The sequence below is a fragment of the Bombina bombina genome, chromosome 2 (assembly GCF_027579735.1).
Source record: "Bombina bombina isolate aBomBom1 chromosome 2, aBomBom1.pri, whole genome shotgun sequence".
NCBI lineage: Eukaryota > Metazoa > Chordata > Amphibia > Anura > Bombinatoridae > Bombina > Bombina bombina.
In genome coordinates, this window is record NC_069500.1 from 347,996,209 (window position 1) to 348,005,701 (window position 9,493).

Consider the following 9,493-nt stretch of genomic DNA (forward strand, 5'->3'; position numbering starts at 1 on the left):
TATCATTTCTTCTGCTGACTGTGTTTACATAGCTTGTCAATGGCCTATAGAAAAATGTCAGTATAGGTAGGGATACCACAGGCAAAATTAGCTATTTAAAATGCTGATATAAAGACAAAGGGGCTATTTGTAAACAATTTAATACACTCCAGCAGGTAAAATAAATCATTGAGCATACATTAAAGGGAAGAAAAATTTAGGATAAACTGACCCTTTATGGACCAGTTGTATATGCACTTCTTGCTAGCTTCAAAATCAAAATAAACAACTTTAACTTAACTTTTTTCTCATGCAAAAAATATTTTTAATATGTTTAGATAATGTTCTTTTGTTAGAGTTTATAGCCCTTTAAACTGAATATAGTAACCCAAGTAAATCCCTTTTTATGTAAAGGCACATTATATAGCTGGGTAAAACTACAGTAGAATGGTTACTATTCACCATGTTTTCTTGTGCCTGCAGCTCACATTAAAGTCATTCTCTTATTTTAACCCTTTAGTAAGTGAAGCTCTGTATCTTCACACTGGGCAATGCCATCTTGAAGTTTAAAGGGACATTGTACTCAATTTTTTTCTTTCTTAAATGTTTTGTAGATGATCCATTTATATAGCCCATCTGGTAGTTTTTTTGTAAAAATGTATAGTTTTCTTATTTTTTTAATAACATTGGGCTGATTCCTAACCAAACCCCACAGTGTCAGATGTATACACACGTTTACAGACTCCTGCTGGTTCCTGTTTATGTTATCTGTATTTTCATATGCAGGGAAGTGGTGGGGGGAGGGTCTTCTCTTCTTAGTTTTCCCAGCCCCTTTACTGGGTGTTTCAGCCAAACCTCATCAACAGTGCTAAACTGGGAGCTTCTAAGTGTGCATATTCTTCATTATAGTAGTGTCTATTACCTGCAGTTATATGAAAATAGGTGTATACTGTCCCTTTAAGCATTCTCGCACCCTGTGACAGAAGTAATGAACATTGACAGATGAGTGATAGTGCTGTCTTTTTTACAAGCTGTCAGTTTAGAGTGTGCAATACGGAGTGGGAGCTGTATATTTTTGCAGTGACTTCATTGTTCTATATTATTCCTGAGTGCTTGTTTGTATATGCCACGTAAATTTTAAACTGTACAGATTCTGCTTTATATTGTGCAAGCTGACCCAAAGTGCAAGGTAACAGCTGTCAAATAGCCGCTAAAATCACTGGTCTGTCAGACATATTTCTTCTGTGACAGGATGCAACAATACGCATGGTACAAGATGGTAGTGCCCTGTATGAAGATGCTTTACCAACTGGCTTTTGTAATGAGTTAAAGGGACAGTGTACACAAAACAAAAATACAATATTTTGATAAAGTATTTTGCATATATAAAATCTGCCATTAACATGTATTAAAAACTCAGCAGCTAAAGTAGTTAAAGGGATACTCAAGTCAAAATAAACTTTTATGATTCATAAAGAGCATGCAGTTTTAAGACACTTTCCAATTTACTTCCATTATCAAATTTTGCATAATCTTTTTAAATTCACACTTCTTTGAGAACAAGATCCTACTGAGCATGGGCACAAGCTCACAGGGTATACATATACTAGTCTGTGATTGGCTGATGTCTGTCACATGATACAGGGGGCTGGAAAATGGGAGAAAAAATAAATTTGTCAGAAAAAAATCTACTGCTTATTTGAAATTCAGAGCAGGTGTTAAATAATTGTCTTTTTATTTTGCACTTGTTAATTATTTAACTCTACTGCATTGAGTGGTCCTTTAAAAAAAAAAAGAGCTACAGGTACAGAGGGAAAACAATAGTATGGTAAGTACTAACCATTTGCACCTGCTAAGCCACATTAGGTTCATTACTTTCCTTTAAAATAATCTTCCCAACTGTTTTTACAAAAATGTTCAAACAGTTAGAGATTGAGTTCTCTGGTAGACATTCCTACATATCTCTTTAGGCAAGGACATTTCAAGAAATAGATATATTTTTAGTTTTACAATTGGAGAGAGTGGTAATTTGTTTGGTGGTTTATTCCACAATAATCATAATTTCCATAACACAGATCCAAAGCCACCATACATTTTTGGGATTTCTAGCTCAAGATTTAAAGGGTAATGTATCTGTATCACAAAGCTACAGTGAAAAAATAAATATATATATATATATATATATATATATATATATATATATTCACTGTAGCTTTTATAGACATGCCTTTTATAATAAAGAATATGTCTATGGAAAATTGAATTCAGTTCAGTGGCAATAGTTACACAGATCAAAACTTAAACTTTTTTAAATCGAATGTTATATGACACCATCAAATATAAGGATTTCACCCTCAAAGTTTAAAGGGGTATCTGTATAACAATGCTACGGTCATTTACCTTTTTATAGTAAATAAGTCAATGGGAAATTGAATTCACGCCACACTAAAAAAGGTATTATAACAGTCAAAGGTTTTTTAAAGTTCCCAGGGACAAAAGTTAAGTAATAAATTGAACCATAATTTCAAAGATTAACATTTTAGCTAAGAGGTTGATCTACTGAAGTCATTCTTGATGCAGCCTTCTATATTAGATGAATATTTACACGATAGTAAATATAATGAGCATTTGAGATTATTAAGCGTTTGTTCTTTACATGGTTTATCTGTGATGCTTTCTAGTGATATTTTCTTGCGATAATCCATCACTTATTTAGCCTTTAACTCCTCTAACACTAGAATTATAATTATCCAACAAATATCTAGTTACTAGTTTTTAGCTAGTGTGAAGTTTAAGTTACACTTGATTAAGTTGAACAGATGTTTGCAGGGCCAGCGTTTTATATAAGGCAGAATAGGCAGCCGCCTTAGAGGGGCGCTGAGAGCGGTGCCAACTGCCGAGGATAAAATCTGCCGCCCTGAAGCGTGATGGATCATGACAGTGAGGGACAGACACAGAAAATGTATTTTTTTAATATGTATTATTATTATTTATGTTTGTATGTTGTTATTTATTTCATTATCGGTGATTCGCCATGCCCGGGGCTCTGGCTGGCTCCCGCCTCCCTGCATGGCAGTACGTACAGTGTATACTTCCTGTCCCCCCTGGGCTGGCCCGGTGTTCTGTCGAGAACTCCAAATCCTTGAAAACTCCAATCTAACGTCACTTCCGGTAAGTCTTCTATGTTAATATCTGTTAATATCTGTTTTGCCTCTGTCTGGGGGGTGCACCGCCGATCCTCTTGCATACACCCCAAGTAAACCTTGGAGAATGATGCTTAAAAAGGGGGCTTCGCCCACCTTGAACCCCCAAGCGGAGGCAAAATAGATAGTGTAGATAGGCGATTACAGTGCCCATCTGATTAGTTGTGAGTCCTATCACTCACTGGATACGGACCAATCAGATGTATGGATTCACCAGAAGTGACGTCAGATTGGAGTTTTCGATGTATTGGAGTTCTCGACAAAACACCGGCTATTGCTTTTTGCTTATAGCCTATTGGAGGGCCGCGGCGCACATCAGAGAGTGGGAGGAGGCGGAGCTCACTTGCCGCTGCCTAATTAGAGTCAGAGTCCCTGTCAGACACTTATGACTCACTTGACGGAGACTGTCTGGAGGGAGAAATCGTGTGGGAAACGATGAGCCGCCTGACTCCACGTGACAGACTGAGACTCACACGTCTGCACCATAAGAGCCACGTGAGGTGAGTTATTGCTGCCCATTTGCCCAAGATGGAGCCAGCCCGGCCCAGCCCAGCCCGCAGATGACCGAGTGAGAGAGACGAGTAAGGTAGGAATGGTGGGGGTCTCTGAGGAGGCAGGAGCGGTCTGCGGGCATATTTATCAGTAATCAGTGATTTGTATAGAAGATCATTTGCTGCACTGCAGCTGCACTTTATAAAGTTTGTAAGCACAGACATCTGAGACAATCTAACTATGCAAGTGTTATTAATAGAGGAAGCCCAGTTCCACCCCAGTTGCCTGGTTGTTATTAATCTTAAGACTTGTCACTTTTGAGAGCTTTGCTTGGTGCGGTGATATTTGCAGAGGGAGCTGTGAAATTGATTCTGCTATAACGTGTATGTATTATATTAACCTCTCGGAATCCAAGAGGTTAATATATAAGGACATGTTATGCTAAGCATCCTAATGTCCAGGGTGGAAAATAACCCAGTTTACCAGGCAAGTTAAAATAAATTAGTCCATCAGAAAATGAATCTAGTGGAGAAAATACTAGTACTGGACTAGTGGAAATTTTCCACCCTATTATAATTATAAATCCATACAGAAATTAATTAAGTATTGTAAAATGTTTAAAAGTTTTGTGCACACCTTTTGAGACAAAATTATATTGTGCTTTTCTGTGACAAAACCTTTTTTTTTTTTTTTTTTTTTTTTTTAATAGTTTTTATTGAGGGACCAACAATACAAATGCAAAATTCAGTTTGCTCAGTATAACAAAAGTCATAAATTGATACAGAGATGTACAGTACCATACATAACCTCAAATATAACCAATTTGATTTAAAAAAAAAAAAAAAGATTTCACGCATATTGGTTAGAGAGCAAACACCAAACCTCCACCTTTTTTTACCTCAGGAATGGCTGCGGCCACTTTTGGGCCCCAATGCACTTAAAGTAACAATCAGAGGATTTTTGAAAGCTTTAGGCCACTTTTGGGCCTATATTTAACCTTGTCCTTCACACCGCTACCAGGACCTTGGGTAGGTCCAGAAAACTGGTACAAGAATGGAAGGGGTGCACAACTTTTTAACAAATTATGGACTAATAACAGTGGATGCGATGATAACTCATATAACGCTAGGAAACACATACAGAAAGATACAATTGGCTCTTCCACGCTAGGGCCCGGAGAGCCTTCTGTATAATAATATATGGATGAGCTATGATAATGGCTCTACGGGAGGGGCAAGGGCAACAAACTCTGCTAACAAATTGAATGTGAAGGGTAAATAGTCTATCCCGTACCCCATAGTGGGGAGGAGGGGGGAAAGGGGAGGGGGGGTAATGTGGGGGGCGAATGAAAAACTAGTAATGGAGTTCCCATTATCAAACTTATTACCTAGTCTGACCTGTGTCCTCTGTGTATGCTTTCATTATTCAAAAAACATGTATCCTATGCGTATTAGCAGTAATCACAAAATTTGTTTAACAACATTATAGGTTTGCTTATCCTGGATGTGAATAACTTAAGCTGCAGAGATGCGTCTTACCTGTCAGTAATACATTGCTATTTACATAGTTCTACATTTCAATATCAGTACAATGGACAACTAGTACAATTTGGCGTATAAGCACTTACAAATAGGCTATTGACAAATAATGGTTATTGTTCTGTACAGATATATTTAGCATCTACTTGCTCTACCTTACTAATAGACTCTCACTGTAAGTCAGACTATCAAGCATGGGGACACTCATTAACATATGTGTTACCAACAATCAAATTACAACAGGATATGCAGTATGACTCACAGCACAACCAGACAACAGCACTGTAAATCAACATGCATCATAAAACTTGTTCACCAAACATATACAACAATCAAGACGATATTAATGTAACAGTCAGAGCAAGGGGACAGAGTGATGGCAATATTTTTCATCCAAGCTGCTATAAACATAGGAGTGAGACTAACAGTGTATGACAAAGTATCTCAGTTATCAAAAAGGAGTTGCAAACAGTGTGCAGTGTAAACAGCAGTAGTTCCCACATTTAAAATTCTTTTCCATCGTCTATTCAGCATAAATAGGGCTTTTACAGTACTGGTAAGGAAGAGCATAAGTTAATATGTTCGTGTACACTGAAGATTGGTCCCCCTAATTTGCAGGGATAAATTTTAAGCTTAATACCAATCGCCTGGTTTAATGGCTGTAATATACAGAAGAGCTGGAGTCATGAGAACGGATCAGCCAAATATCAGCTTAAATGAATATGGACACTGTGGTTAGAGTAATAGACATCTGATGTGCAAATATGTAATTGCTGGGTCCTGAACCCATCTATGTATAGCATAGGGCTGAGATGCAGTAGTACTAGTTGAGGTAGACTCAAAACTATATGTAGAGGGTTATCCTAACCTGAACAGTCCACCCCATGAGTCCCTCACTCTGCTGTGTACTTATGTATCACTAGGACCTAGTATATAGAGGGGGGAAAGGAAAGAAAAGGTTCCAATCAATGTTACACAATGTAGACTCACATCCTGGACAGTAATGATGGTTTCTAGCTTTGGTATATTTATAATAGGAGCTATCCACTCATGCAAGAACAGGCAATCGCCTCTAGGGAAGGGCCATGAGACACACCTATACACATAGCAACATAGAACTAATAAAATATAGCATACTGTACCATGATAAAAGTAAAACATGAAATACTGTGGAGAGCCAACAAAAAAAAAAAAAAAAAAAAAACATAACTGTAGTTAGTTAACCAAGCACTCTACCCAAAATCATCACGGATAAGTCTCACAGTTCTGCACATGGAATCAGTCACAAAGTCCACCTATTCTTCCGATAACATTCTTCATAAGTCAATAGAGGTGCTGAGTAGAACTTGCTGCATATAATGGGTATTTTTCAACATCCTTGGTCATCATGAATGCAGAGTCCTCATTTATAACTATGATAAGTCTCGATTGTGGGAACTTCTGCTAATGCAGGTCTGTCCCTATGAATAAGTCACCACGTTCATCCAATGCCAGACCGGGGGCCATGGGAGTAGTGACAGCTCATCTCTGCAACCTGATGTATAAGCCTGATCCGCCAGCTTACCTCAGTAATCCGCTGAGGCCCATGCAGAGCATCCCACCTCAATGCTGAAATTTGTTGTGTACTCACACGGTCTCTTTGTAGGACTGCAGCAGCCAGCGGCACCAAGGAGAAGCGATCCTGAGAGTGTGCACGCATCACACCACATTGCGGTACTTGCCCCACCACATGGTCCGCCCTGTGATTCTCAGCTGCACTTGTATACTCTGCTGACAGTGGTAAATAGATCTCGTACGAGAGGGCCTCTGCCTTAGGGCTCGTGTCTACTGGGGGCAATAGAGAGAGGTGCGCTTGGAGTGCTGTGGATGCTGTAGCACTCTGCGGGTCATGTACTCCTTTATGTTCCCCTTCAAACTCATTACTGCGTGTATGTGCTGTTCGGATTGAGCCGATTAAAGCATCAAGCCTCTCACATAACCGCTTCCCATGATCCTCTAGCAGTGCTCTTAGCGTAGTAAAGGTTATTTGTGTATCCATATTGGGGAATACTGTAACCCAAAGTAGATGATGCAGTACAACGGAGGCCCAAGATTTGATAAGTACTTTTAATTGCGGCGATCGTTATCAATGCTGAGTGCGTTAACAATCTAAGATGGCGCCTCAGTGTGCGGCAACCAGCTCCGGTGTCACTGTTCAGTTCAGCGCAGATCATTCAATTCCCTTCCCTAAATGTTTGCAGCATGTCCGGGGTTCCTCCTTGCAACATCACCCTTTAATGCAGATATATGTTCGGTATCTAAATGTTAATAGATCCCTCTTGAGTAATGCTTACACGGAGCTTCCAGATCGTGCGACCATCTCTGTTGCTCGACAAAACCTTTTTGTGGAAGTGTTTTTATGTTTATTATAACAGTAAACTATATTGGTGCTTCTCAGAATAAAAGTGAGGAGACTTCCTATTAAACTTTAAAATAAAGTATGAGGTTTATAAAAATCAGTCCCAGAGTGCATAATTGGAAATTAAATAAAGTAGTTAATTAAATTAATGTGTAAGAGGGAATTCCTTTTATTTATTGGCTTTCTATCAAGGTTTGTGCAATTTAGATTAATATTAATGAACTACTTATCATATTTCTAATACAGTATTGCATTTAACTAACTAGACACGAGTGATCTGTGATAAAGTTCAGTGCTGACTCTGGAGATCAGTGTATAATGTAACATGAAGTTTAGAAGATTTATTAAACACCTGCAGATTACTACATTTCTTGCTTCGAAAATTCAATTTTTTAACCCCATTGGGTGCTAGAGAGTATTATAGCCTATAATGTAACAATGCTGCTCATAAATAAAATGTACTTGGTATAGGAGTGGTCTGGAGCAGGGCAGGGATGTTGGTGGTATTGTCTGTTTTTTTTTTATGGTGTTGTGGTGGTGGGGGGGGGGGGGGGCTTCAAAATGCACCTTCGCCTGTGTAGACAAAAATTCTTGCACCGGCCCTGGATGTTCGCATTTATTCATTTATACCTGTATTCATGTCTATGGTTTTGCAAATATGGGTTACAGTTTCAATTTACAAAATCTAACACACTGAGGATATAATTGATATTACACAGAGAAAAAATATAAATAGACTGTAATAAAACAAAAAGTAGGTTCCACCGAGATTTGAACTCGGATCGCTGGATTCAAAGTCCAGAGTGCTAACCATTACACCATGGAACCATAAGTTGTTGCATATAATACTAATTTAAAATACAAAAGAACCTATAATTAGTGCTCTCTAGATCTTACATTAATGATATATAAGTCACAGCTATTATCTACTTACTATGACAAACTGAAGGATAATTTAAAACTTTTTTATGTGATTTTGGTTGCATCATGCATTTATCACACGGATACATTTCTTTAAGTAAAACAATTACTAACGAGTTTATGCATATTATGTGATTGTCTATATAGAACGTAGATCATAAGAAAGAAAAACAATATAGTAAATAATTAACTACAATCTACACATTTATACAATAGACTAGCAATGTAAAAAAAATGTGACATAATCTAAAGTGTAAATATCTGCTATCTTGTACTCCGAGATTTCCACAATACTGGGCTAGATTACAAGTGGTGCTCTGACTTTTGCTTTCACTTGCACGCTAACTGCGCTAAAAGTAAACTTTTAACGCTGGCAGGTTAGTGCTCGTATTACAATTGAAAGTAGGAGTGTGAGAGTGAAAATCAAATATTCAATAACTTCAGGACTTTGGATATTGGGACCGCATTAACTTCTTCTCCCCTAGACGTCAATGGGGCGCGCATTAGGCTAACAGTGCTAGAGTTGAAGGTAGTTAGCAATACTTGACATTCCAACATTCTTTATACAGAAGAAAATTTTCTTTTTATTTTTCAAATATATATATATATATATATATATATATACATACAGTATCTCACAAAAGTGAGTACACCCCTCACATTTTTGTAAATATTGTATTATATCTTTTCATGTGACAACACTGAAGAAATTACACTTTGCTACAATGTAAAGTAGTGAGTGTACAGCCTGCATGTACAACAGTGTAAATTTGCTGCCCCCTAAAAAAATAACTCAGCACACAGCCATTAATGTCTAAACTGTTGGCAACAAAGTGAGTAATGTGGAAATGTCCAAATTGGGCCCAAAGTGTCAATATTTTGTGTGGCCACCATTATTTTCCAGCACTGCCTTAATCCTCTTGGGCATGAAGTTCACCAGAGCTTCACAGGTTGCCACTGGA

General features: G+C 37.9%; 1 non-coding gene across 1 annotated transcript; it reads right to left on the reverse strand.

Annotated features, from left to right (window-relative positions):
* Nucleotides 1-8,366: 8,366 nt before the first annotated feature.
* Nucleotides 8,367-8,438, reverse strand: TRNAQ-UUG (transfer RNA glutamine (anticodon UUG)). Its single transcript has one exon. It is a non-coding gene; the product is annotated as a tRNA-Gln (tRNA).
* Nucleotides 8,439-9,493: the final 1,055 nt, after the last annotated feature.